We start from the raw sequence: 12,495 nt of genomic DNA, 5'->3' as shown, positions 1-12,495 counted from the left end.
AGTGTGTGCGCACATGCATTCAGGGTGAGGCCTTCCTGATTCAGCCTGAATAGAATCTAAAATTAACTGAGCGGACATCAAAAAATATGAGCGCATGCACATGTGCACGCCTTAGAAGGAACACTGGATGGGCTGAGTGAGAAAAGAATAAAAATGTCAAAATAGGACCTGTTTTTGAGATTAATTTTTAAAATGCACAGGAATGTGTTTCCAACTTGACTGGGAAACTGTTTGATATTTTTCATGCCATTATGAGATAGATGGATGGATTGACAGACAGACAGACACACACACGGAATGATACAGCAAGACACAGAGCGCATGCAGCCCAAGACCTTTTTGCACATGATGAGGCAAGACACCAAATGCCACTGCCTGCCTGCCTGCCTGCCTGCCTTCCTTCCAGTATACAAGCCATTATGTACAATTTACGGTTGCCAACACTGACTGAAACTATTCCTGGGGATTCCAACCTCCTCCCTGATATTTCACACTCATTAGGAACTCCAGGGACTTTTACATGCAGCAGGTTTTACCGCGAGTTTACTGGGAGGCTTTATTGCAAACTCGAGGTTGTCCCCCAAAACCGACGCAAATAGTGGATTTTCTTTTTACCCCGGATATAAATTGGTCTCCACTCTAATGTGCTATGAAAACCCCAAATTGTGTGTGAGCTGCTCCCCGATAACTCGCAGAGACTTCAGGGTAAATCTGGCTAATATGTGAACGCACACCCTCCATTCTGGAGGAGATGCGAGTTAGCAATAGCAATAGCAATAGCACTTACATTTATATACCGCTCTATAGCCGGAGCTCTCTAAGCGGTTTACAATGATTTTAGCATATTGCCCCCAACATTCTGGGTACTCATTTTACCGACCTCGGAAGGATGGAAGGCTGAGTCAACCTTGAGCCCCTGGTCAGGATCGAACTTGTAACCTTCTGGTTACAGGGCGGCAGTTTTACCACTGCGCCACCAGGGGCTCTTTACCACCAGGGGCTCGTTAAAGGGCTTTAAAAGCTCTGTGTGAAAAACTTCCAGGGAGTTATTCAGGGTAAACGTTGAGCGAAGCCACTTCGCTTCTTGATGACTCAGATCAATCCGATGACTCTGGATTGACCTTGCACTTGCCCATGCCTCCATACCTATTGTTTTATTGCATTGTACTGCATGTTATTGCCTTTTACTACATTTCATTGTTTCCCTTTCCTCCCCTCTCTTTTTATAATTTTAAATCTGGACTTTTACAATTTTATACTCCTCTTTTTATTTGTTCTGGGCATTTCTATAATAGAAACGGTATAATTATATTATCATTATTTTATCTCTTTTAGCTTTAGTAATTTGAGGTTTTTAGCTTATGTAGTTTTAACGAGTATATTCTATCTATTTTACTTTTTAATCTGCAATCATTCTTAGTTTTAACCTTTTGATGTTATGTACTAATATGTATTTTAACTTGCCTTTTAAATTGCAATCATCCTTAATTTTAGATTTGTCAAGTTATATACCATCATATCATCATCATAACATCACATAACATGTAAATTTTTAACCTGTATCAATTTTATGCTGGTCTCTGACCGTAATAAAGGATTGATTGATTGGATTTTCAAAAATCTGTTATCTCACTAAGAGCATTTTTGTTTTCCTTGCCACAGTTTTCAGTTTTGTGATGATATTCAAATAAGTAAGTTCCCTATTTATCAGGGACAGTTCCAGTGTGCTGCTATCTGTCTCTGATAAAGAACTGTCCCTATTTTTGTCTTCTAAGGAAGATTGTAAGGGTGCCTCTTCAAAATACATTTAATGTGAGCTGCTAATTGCCATTATTTTGGGTTCGAGCCCCCTCCCCTATTGATCTAGATGTACATGTCTGATTGGGAAGCAGATGGAGCTTGTCTTAATTAAACCTTGCCATTGCTGCTACCTTCTTTGCACAACAAGGCAGAATCAAAGAGCACATATGGGCTTCAAAATTATTTGGATACTGCCACACCATCAGTCATAGCCTACAAGGCTGACCTGCCAAGTATGTTATACTCACTCACTCGTATTTGATAATAGTCAACAGATCTGGAATAAAATTAAAAGATAGTACAATGATCTTGATTACTGCATGAACAAAACCTCGCAAGGGTTTTCTTCTAAACCTAGCCTTTTCTGTGAGCAAACCTGCTGAATGTTTTCCAAACATATGAGATGTTTGGAGAACATCTCATATCCAATAAGAAAGCTCTGGAGAAGATAGAATTGGTCATATGGTACTCTTGCTGCAAATGTTAAAAGACAATAGCATTACTGTATTTACCTGAATCCAAGACTAGGTTTTTCCCAAGTTCGTTGATTTTAGAAACTGGGGGGGTAAGCTAAAATTCAGATTCCCTTTTCTTTGGGGGAAGTACAGGCATAACTTGGATTTAATCTGTATTTCTTAAAGTGGGTCAACTTAAATTCAGAGTCATCTTCTATTGAGGTAAATACAGTATACGGATAAGTTTTCTATCTCCATGCTGCAGAGTGAAACAACATTTGCCACATGAGTTGGGGCCATCGTATTGTTGTTCCCTTTGCCCCACTCCACTTCCTTGGCAGCTCCTGGCAAGGGTGAGGAAATTCACAACATGCTGGTTCTGTTCACTTGCTTAGTACTGGGCTGAGACACATGTGACGGGGTGGCTGTTTTAAAGCAGCATTGAGATTAGGGATGAGCCCGAGCCTGTTCGGCACTTCCCTTTCCAAGTGTGGATCCAGCTTGACTGCCGGTGTTGGAGCCGGCTCGACAGGCAGGGGGAGGTACCTTTTAAGATGCAGGCAAGCTTGCTCCCTAACTGCTCTTCCCCACCCTGCTGCTCTCCCCCTGCTGGTGCTCGTTTTAAAAACAGCTGTGCAGGGCTGCAGTGCTGCTTTCTGCACATGGCTGGCGTGCTCATGCTCCAACCATTTACGTGGTCAGCACTGTGTAGTCAGCAATGCATTTGCGCCGGCCATATGTGTGCCGATGCTACACGGGGCTGCAGAAAGCAGTGCTGCAGCCCTACATGGCTGTTTTTAAAATGAGCACTGGCAGGAGTAAAGTGGCGGGGTGGGGACAAGCAGGTAAGGAGCAACCTTACCTGCATCTTAGGTACCCCTCCCCTCCCCACAAGGGAGTGCATGAACAGCTTGTGCGCATCCCAAACTGAGATGGAAAGAACAACACACAAACTGGTTCATGGCCAGCCTTAGGCCAGGGCAAGGTGACTGTTTGCGAAGTGATCTTACATTTTGTATACGCCTTTTTGCATGATAAATATAATTGTACTTATATGATTAACATACATCAATATTTTGAACATCTAACTGAGGAGTAGCCCCATCAGGCCAATTGTTAGCCACCACTGTTAGCCGCCACCACCACGTCAATAAGGGAATGGCCATGCCCTGGGATAACACGCTGTACGTTCCAAGAGCACCTTGGGACTGTGCCAGCATGTTGGTTCTAGGCTAGCTTTGGCTTCAGGTTTCTAGTCATTTATTACTTTTAAAATATAATCCAAGTTTATTGCTTATTCTTGTTCTTTTCTTTAAGGCAAAAGAAAACTATACAGAGAATACATACCAGACAATTTTTCTGTCAAAACCCGTGAGAGGGAAGGAAAAGGTATTTTCTCCGGTTTAGTTCTGGACTCTGGAGTAGAGATTTTTGTCCTCTGTACCTCTAGTTTATATGCCACCTAATGGTGCAACGGGAAAGCAACCTGCCCAGAGAGCAAGAGGCTGTTGGTTCGAATCCCTGCTGGTGTGTTTCCCAGAATATGAGAAACTCCTATATTGGGCAGCAGTTATATAGGAAGGTCTCATACTGTTTGGGAGAAGGCAATGGTAAACCACTCCTGTATTCTACCAAGAAAACCACATGGCTCTGTGGTTGCCAGATGGCATAATCTTTCCTTTTCTTTACCTTTAGCTTATACATAACTTGCAGGCAGACATCAAACAATTCTGGGCATTCAATTAAAAACCAAAACAAAGCATGAGGTACCTTATTGCCACAGCTGTTGCAGAATCATAGCCAGCTGTGTTGCGGCTTACTATATGGGACCTACTCTAGAAAGGCCGAAGTAAAGAATTGGAGGAAACATTTGGTGTATTGCCAGGTAACCAGCCATCTATCCCTTCCTACTATAAGACACTATGCATCAAGGCATAGGCTCCAATAACTGATGCCTGACAACATTTTGCCTTCACTTCTGTGCCAAGAAGCACTGTGCTAAATGAACCAGAATATAAGCAATATGACAACGTAATTCATGCCCCCAAAATTCAAGATTTCTGCAAAGTGGAATTTTCTCCCGATACCTTCCTTCTGCTTAGCGGCATGAAATAAGCAGCAGAGCAATAGCTGGTTTTCACAAATGAATGCACCAATATAGAACAAAATAAGTGGGGAGGGGAGAATTAATTTGCTGATGCAGAAGCGCTAGTCATTACAAGATGAAATAATTTATCATCTTGGTTTCCTGCAATAGTACCTGCAGTTCTTCCCTTAAGCACCTGCTGTACCTCAAAAAATAGTAAACCACAAATCAAAATTACATCAGTTTCCCAGAGCACAAGTTCAAATGGAACCTCCTTGACAACCAGATGCTGGTAAATCAAAAGCCCTATTCAGACATTACACTGTACATGCCTACAGGGGGCTGTACATATGTATGTTTTTTGTGGGGGTGACATATGCCTTAGTCATACATATGTACATTTTAAACGTAAGCCTAGGTACAGACCCCTTCAAATGTAAGAGCCAGCATGGTGTCGTGGTTAGAGTGCTGGACTAGGACCAGGGAGACCTGAGTTCAAATCCCCATTCAGTCATGAAACTAGCTGGGTGACTCTGGGCCAGTCACTTCTCTCTCAGCCTAACCTACTTCACAGGGTTGTTGTGAGGAGAAACTCAAGTATGTAGTACACCGCTCTGGGCTCCTTGGAAGAAGAGCGGGATATAAATGTAAAATAAGGTACAGATAGGATATATATATTACTGTATGTGCATTGAACATTCACAATGTTCAATGTCACATAATACAGTAATGTACAGATTCATATGTGCATATACTACACACAGCTTATACGTACACTGAGCATAACATTTATTTTATTTTATTTATTTATTGTTGAATTTATATACCGCCTTTCATTAAAAACAACCCCAAGGCGGTTTACAAAAGTTAAAAAACATACAATAAAAATGACAATTAAAATATTAAGCTAAAAATATAAAACAAATCTAATTTAAAAACTATAAAATACAAGCATAATACTATAAATGAATAAAAACACATAGAAGCAGCAGTAGAAACAGTCATGTAAAAGCCTGGGTAAAAAGCCAAGATTTAAGAAGCTTTCTAAAAACTGTGATGGAGTCCGAGGAGCGAATGGCCATATTAATAAAGACGTGTATTTATTTATTTATTTACTTATTTATTTATTAAGACATAACATATTAATAAAGAGACTATTCAAAGAGTCCTCTTGTTCCAAAGGGAAGAAAAATGGCACAGAATAAGTCACAGCCAAATCTAACTATGCCAGCACGTGTGCTTGGGTGGACACACATGCTTGTTTACCAAATTTCAGTGGTCTTCCATACTTTCAGATGAAGTTAACTTCAGAGACTGAAATTATAACTGGCTTCTTGAAATGAGCTCAGAGGTGTGTATATGCCTTTCTTGAGGACACTTTCTGCCATTCTTTTTGTGCCCAGTCAAGATTTTGAGATGTTGTCTCCAGGACAAACTCTAAGTTCTACAAATGGGCCAACTCATTAGTTGCAGAGGCCAAAGTGGGGAGCTGGAACAATGGTGGTGTTTTCAGGGGACATGTCCACTAGAGTAGAGCACAAAGCTGTAGTGTCATTAATAACTGCACAGAAGAGGGAACTGTGATGAGTGCAATTTTCTATGTCACATTGTTACAGGGATGGGAAAAAAATGCACCTGCTAGAACTTTCTGTTCTGCACAACAGTTGAAGGTAGGCTTCAGCCCTCTTTGGCATCCCTTCACTCATGACCATTTTACATGTTTAGATCATCAGTTGATAGCTGCAGTTGTTGGGAACACAACTGTAGATATTCCAGGAAAACTCTGGCCTAATGTGTCAGAACACAGTGAAATCCTGAACTTGATTTCACTGAAGTCAGCAGAGCTCTCTCCACAAACCTGGGAACCAATTCTTAATGTCAAATCTTTAATGGTCTGAATGGTACTGCAATCTTCTGAAGAAAATTAGTTGGAAATGTACAAATACTTGCGTCATAATCCAGTGGGCACAGTGAATACATATATACAAAGCATTTACATGTGAGGAAAGCATGAAACCTATACAGGTGGCCCTCATTATTCGCTGGGATTCTGTTCTCTCCTATAGCCGCAGATACAGAAACCATGACTAACGAAATCTTACCCCCATGGGAATCCCAAAAGTTAGTTTCCTTAGGCTAAAAAAAAAAGAGGGGCCAAATAAAGGGAATATAGCACAGTATCTTGCCAGGGATGTAGGGACCATTGAGCAAAGGAGGTTGACCATTCCTCGGCCACCAGGATCTGGTGGGGGAGGCCACCAAAGCAACCCCTCATCCTCATCCAGAGCACCCTTGTGTAGTGCTTGCCAAACATAATTTGCTGCCAGGAAGCCAGCGAACGTAGTGTTTGCTGGCTGGGAGCATGAGGCACGCCCCTCTCCTTCCCAGCCAGAGTTTCACTGAAACACTGGCTGGGTTGGGGGGAAAAGAATAGCCAGCCAGCATTTCAGTGAAACACTGACTGGGGAGGATGGGAGAGGGTCCATACGGACCCTCTCCCAGGCAGTGGCCATGCCTCCTGTATCTGATATCAGATGCAGGGGGCGTGGCCAGTACTGGGGACGGGGCAGTTGCCCCCTGCAGAGCTTCGCCAGTCAGTGGTTCATTGAATTGCCGAGTAGGAGCTCCTTTCCCTGCCTTCCGAAGAGGCAGGGAAAGGAGCTCCCAGTCACCAATTGGGATGCAGTGGTGTGCTCCCAGGCACCAATCACACGCAGTGGCACATGCACTTGACACTCACAGGGGTTGGGGCAGTCGCTGCAGCCGCCCAGGTGCTCCCCCTATGCCTTGTTCTCCAAACTGTACTGGAGAACTGTACCTTGTTCTCCAGGTCTCCAGCACTCCAGCAAGATGCCACACAAACCACAAATCTTATAAATCTTTGTAAAAATTATTTGATTTTTTTTTTTTAGAGCCACAAAATGTCTCCATGCTGCAAAACAGTGACCAGAAAGGATACTGGAAGTCATTTCCGGCCACCCAGGAACTGTGGATAGGCAAATTTTGCCTATTTTTAAAACCACAAATAAAGAAGCTGGATCTCCAAGACCCAACCACGGATATGTGAGACCATGATCTGTGAGACCACGAATATCGAGGGGCACCTGTACATACATTTTTAGATGTAAATATCAGCTATAGCGATGTGCACAGAACTGGCAACTGCCGGTTCGAAGGTGGAGGGGGGATAAATTTAAGGACTGGGGAGGGTGCTCTCCCCGGCTGCATTTCCCCTGCTGGTGCTGTCATTATAATTGGTCGCGCGAGGCGGCAGCGTACCTCCTTGCCACCTCGGTATGTTACAGACCGGAACTGGCCGGAAGTGTCTGCTGCACATTCACATGTCACAGCATGCGCATGTTGAAACATGCGCAGCAGACACTTCTGGCCACTTCTGGTCCACAACGCGGGACCACTTTTAATGACAGCACCGGCGGGGGAAGTAAGTGTGTGTGGGGGGGGTAAGAGCACCCTCTCCAGTCCTTAAAGTTATCCCCCTCCACCTTTGAACCGGTTTGGAGGTCCATAAAGGGTCTCCAAACCGGTTCCGTGCTCATCCCCAATCAGCTACACTTCTATCTCTCTACATGTGTTGGGAAGCTTAATTTACTATAGCTGGAAAATCATGTCATTTGCATGCATTTTTCTCCATGGAAGTGTTGTCCATGTAGACTAAAAGGTTGTTCACACAACCATGCAAAGCTGGGTAGGAGCGGGAAACCCATGTTACAGAGGCTTGTGTGGCGCCTTGGGACCCACTCCTACCCAGCTGCTCTGAAGTAGGGCTACCCCATCCTTTGACCTTGGTTTCTTACCTCTATGTCCCCAATTGTGTGTGTGATCAGGACTGTTTGCAGCAGCTCCTGGCAGCCCAGCTCCTTTTCAGCAACAGATTGCCCCCTATAGAGTGGGCCAGGAAGCTGGGAGCTGCTGCATTGATGCGGGCAGCCTCTCTGCTGCCCACGCAATGCATTGTGAGATATTGGAGGACTTCCTCCTCCAGAGATCTCCGCTGCACTAAGCATGTGGGTATGCAGCACAGCAGAGCACTAGACTGCCTATACTTGTGTGAGGGAAAGTAGGTATACTCCTGACTTCCCTCCAGCCTTCCCTAGCCCCAGGGATTTCAGTCGTGTGAATGAACTTCATATGTTCTATCTGAAGCAGTACCTGCACATCTAGCAAAATTTGATTATAAAAAGGTTGTATCCCAAACCCTGCCCTGCATGAGCCCTAGTCACCTTCTGTTTGCACTACCCAGCATTCGCTCAAGGGGAGGGTATGGTTTTTGCTAAATCTCCCAGTCCCCTGCACTCCTTCCCCAATCTGCTCCTAACGGTTGGGGGACTCTCAGGAGCAGATTTTCAGGGGGTGCAGGGAACTGGAAAGGGAGTGGAAATTTTGCCACACTATCCCTCTATGTCCATTGAAAAACAATTTCTGAGTGGGCTGTCACAAAAGGTAGGGGGACAAAAGGCTTGTAAAGTGTTTTTAAAAGTATTTTAATTGGTTTTAAATGGTTTTAATTGTTTTTATATTATTTTTAGCACTGTGTTTTGAACTGTGTGTTTTTATGTCTTTTTAAATTTGTTGTACACTGCCCAGAGCCTTTGGATGGGGCAGTTCATAAATGTAATAAACAAACAAACAAATAAGAGCCCCCTGCTCTTCTCTAAATAAAGCACTGTCCAGAATAGCTTCAGAATATATATATCTTCCGCATGGACTTCAGGCTTGTCCTATCACTTCCAAAATGGTATCCTATGCATGTCCTGACTTACAGTTGTGGCTGCCAAGTCTTGAGACAGTTGTGTGAAGCCAGCACCAAACTCAGACACTCCAGCAAAGTTTTCTTCCTCTGGAAGAAGTAGTCTTTCCAGAACTTCCAGAGGAGTGCTGTGGAGAAAGGAGCAGACTTCTTCCACTATCATCCAGTATGGCTGGAGGCTGGGTTATCACTTACCTTGCCTTGCTTCACCTTGTAAGGAGACAGCAATGCTACCTCCACAAGCACCACCAACCCATCTTCATTCTTGTTGGCTGTGCAGCTCCAATTTTTCTAAAAGGAACTGTGTCTCATTTATTCTTTGAACAGCTGCTTTGACCTAGAAAGCAGAAGCAATCACTCCCAGATCAGTGAGGCAGCACTGCTTTCAAAAAATTAGGTATTACAGGTGTTGCCAGCCAGGAAGAGGCTGGCAGCAGTAAAATGAGCTATGCTCTTTAGGCCCTTCTTCCTGAATGGATGGTGGTAGCAGGAAATCTGTGCCCTACCACAGGATTCCAGAATGGCGCAGGCTCAAATGTATGTTTTCCTGCAACATGTGAAACAGCACCTCGGCTCCTATTGTTGTAAGAGGAAACTGACTTGCATGAAAACGTTCACAAATGTCACCTCATTCAGAATGCCACTGGGCAATACAACAGGGAGTCTTGTGGCACATGAAAGGCTAGCAGATTTATTGTGGCATGGTGTTCTGTGTAGAGCCTTTTTCATCTGATGTGTCAGGTGTTATCCTCAGCTGGCAGGTATGGGTACAGTGGGAGGAAAATTGCAAACAGTGAAGCTAAAAGGCCTTGAAATGCAAACATAGTAGTTGGTGTGCGACATTTATACACAGAGACCAAACGTATACAAGATAAGAACATGTGATGCTCAAGAGACAGTTCCCACCTGGTCAGATGATTTCCCATGAAAACGACTGTCCCTTCCAACAGATTTCAAATGAAACTGAACAATAGTTGTCATTGGCAGACCTATTGTTTTTGTCAAAGGTCAACTACATTTTGTTTTATGGCTGTTGATCTAGCCTTGGGCAAGAGAGCAGAAGCATGAAGACCTAAACATTAGAAGCTTTAATGGCTCATTGTTTGAGTCTTGTTGAAACTGAGCCCAGATTTAATTAAGACGCCACAAAGATCTTTCCAAAGTGTTATGCTTAGCTGCCAGATGGGCATACTTGGCATCCAAGATTTTGTCTGAAAAAAGGACATTGACCTCATTGCAGCTAAATACTTTTTTATAAAAACACCATACTTGAGAGTGGGCACCATAAAACGTTTAAAAGGAGTAGACTGGTTCACACAATTATGAATAGGGTAGGAGAAACCTTCTACCTACCCAAGTTTACGAGCTGCGTGCGCTCCCATTTTCTGCTTGTGTGTAGGGGTGTGCACGGATCCGCCAACTGCGGTCCGGCACTGGGGTGGGGGGTACCTTGAAGAGCGGTGGGAGGGTTTACTTACCCCTCCTGCTGCTTTCCTACTTGGCGCCGTAAACTTATGAGTAATTGGGGCGGCAGGATACCTCCCTGCCGCCCCTTCCCCGACGTTGCTTGCAAAACCTCCCAGGAGTGCATTGCGCATGCGCGCGCATGTCACAGACCAGTCCGGGCCCATCCCTACTTGTGTGTGAGTTGAAAACAAGGTTGGAGGTTCCAGCAGTGATTGTGTGTTAAGCAGCAGCTGGTTCGGAGGGCTCCCTTCTACCCGGCAGCTGTACCCAGGTCTTTAACGAAGTAGGAGGAAAAGTCCTCCGACTCAGCTGCTGCTTAGCACATGATCACTGCCAGCACCTCCAACCTTGTTCTCAACTCACACACGAGCAAAAAAATGGAAGTGCGCACAGCTCTTAAACTTGGATATGAGGCTTCTCCTTCCCAATTAAGGGTCTTGAGAACAGCCCTACTACTTTAAAATGTTTAGCTATTTGTGCTTAAACATTTAGGAATGGCAATGCACACACATTGACTTCAGGCGCAAAATATTTAAGCTAATCATAGTAATTTCCTTTCCCCAGTAACTGTAGTTCTGCACGAGAGGCTGAGTGCAATAGCAGTCTGAGAACTCAGCAGTCCACCTCCCCCACATGCGCCTTTGTGTTTGTTTGTGGCAACTGTAACAGCTATCACTTCTCTAGTTGTGCATGCAAACAGGAACACCCACACCCTCCCCCTCTCCTGCAGTGATACTTGCTGCCTCCTCCTCCATGCACAAGAGGAAGCAGAAGAGGAAATAATGAAAAGATAGCAGAGTAGAGGAGGCACACTGTAGAATGCCTTCTGCACTCTACTGCTCTTTCCGTCGAGTACACAAGTTGCTCTTTAGGGCACTTCCTGTACTCGTTCGCTCTTCCAGTACTTCCTCTTCTGCTTCCTCCTTTGTATTACCAGCCTACTGAGGGATGTAGGAAGGTGTACACTAGGCGAGGAGAAGACAGTACCTGAAGACCCCCTTGGGCAGCTCTTTGCAGAGCAATGGCTGTTTCCACCTGGCATCAAGCTGCTCCAATGATGGTGGGAAGAAGAGAGAGGTGGGGGCATCCTGTGGCTCCTAAATAATTAATCCCTTCAGGCAGCCACTTCAGTTCACCTCATGGAAGAGCCGCCCTTGGCTGGGAGTGTGTAGCAAACACAATATTCTCAGCACCATCACCTGGGACACACAAAGTGGTGGACCTCAGGTTGGTCTCACAATATCTACAGGACCACCTACTTCCATATAATTCTGCCTTCCCATTAAGATCATGTGGAGAAGCTCTCCTCCACATATCCATGCCTGCTGAGACTCTACTGGTGTGTATATGGGACCCGGTCTTCTTTGCTGCAGCCGGACCGAAGCTCTGGAGGCACATTTGGGTTGTCTTTGGGTCTGCAGGCATCTTGTGGAAACTCAGCTGCTTCACAAAGTCTTTAGCAATCAAGAAGGGAGGAGTTTCTGCAGTTTTAATTCTATGATCTTGGTTTTACTTGGTTTGTTTTGTGACTGTATTATTTTTTACTGCATTTTAATAGTTATGTGATCAGCCTTGGGTGTACATATGTAGGAAGGTGGCATACAAATGAAAACAAACAAGAAATCTTACTTTCCTTTGAAGCTAAAGAGATCCACATCAGAATATTTTTTTAAAACAGTGCTGCTACCTCCCTTTATTCATAAATCTCAGAAAGAGATTGAAATATATATAAATAAAGTTAACTACCACGATTACATGATCTTGGCTTTGAGTTCTTCATGGTGCTTCCCAGCAGCCCTTAAACTCTTTAGTAATCTTGTTAATCAAGATAACAAGTCCCAGAGTAGCCCAGCACACATGGGGTGAAAAGCTATTGGAACACACATATACAGACGTTACATCTTAAACTATAAAAGGGG

At 44.1% G+C, this 12,495-nt stretch overlaps 1 long non-coding RNA gene across 1 annotated transcript in view; it reads left to right on the top strand.

Moving 5' to 3' along the window:
- LOC128343239 (uncharacterized) overlaps positions 1 to 8,993 on the top strand; it is a 33,443-nt gene extending 24,450 nt beyond the window's left edge. The window contains exons 2-3 of the long non-coding RNA XR_008315403.1: positions 3,573 to 3,644; positions 7,254 to 8,993. This is a non-coding gene — a long non-coding RNA (uncharacterized LOC128343239). The remainder of the gene's footprint in view (positions 1 to 3,572; positions 3,645 to 7,253) is intronic.
- Positions 8,994 to 12,495: the final 3,502 nt, after the last annotated feature.

Source organism: Hemicordylus capensis, chromosome 2 (genome assembly GCF_027244095.1).
Source record: "Hemicordylus capensis ecotype Gifberg chromosome 2, rHemCap1.1.pri, whole genome shotgun sequence".
NCBI classification, from domain to species: Eukaryota; Metazoa; Chordata; class Lepidosauria; order Squamata; family Cordylidae; genus Hemicordylus; species Hemicordylus capensis.
This window is presented reverse-complemented; position numbering and strand designations above follow the sequence as displayed.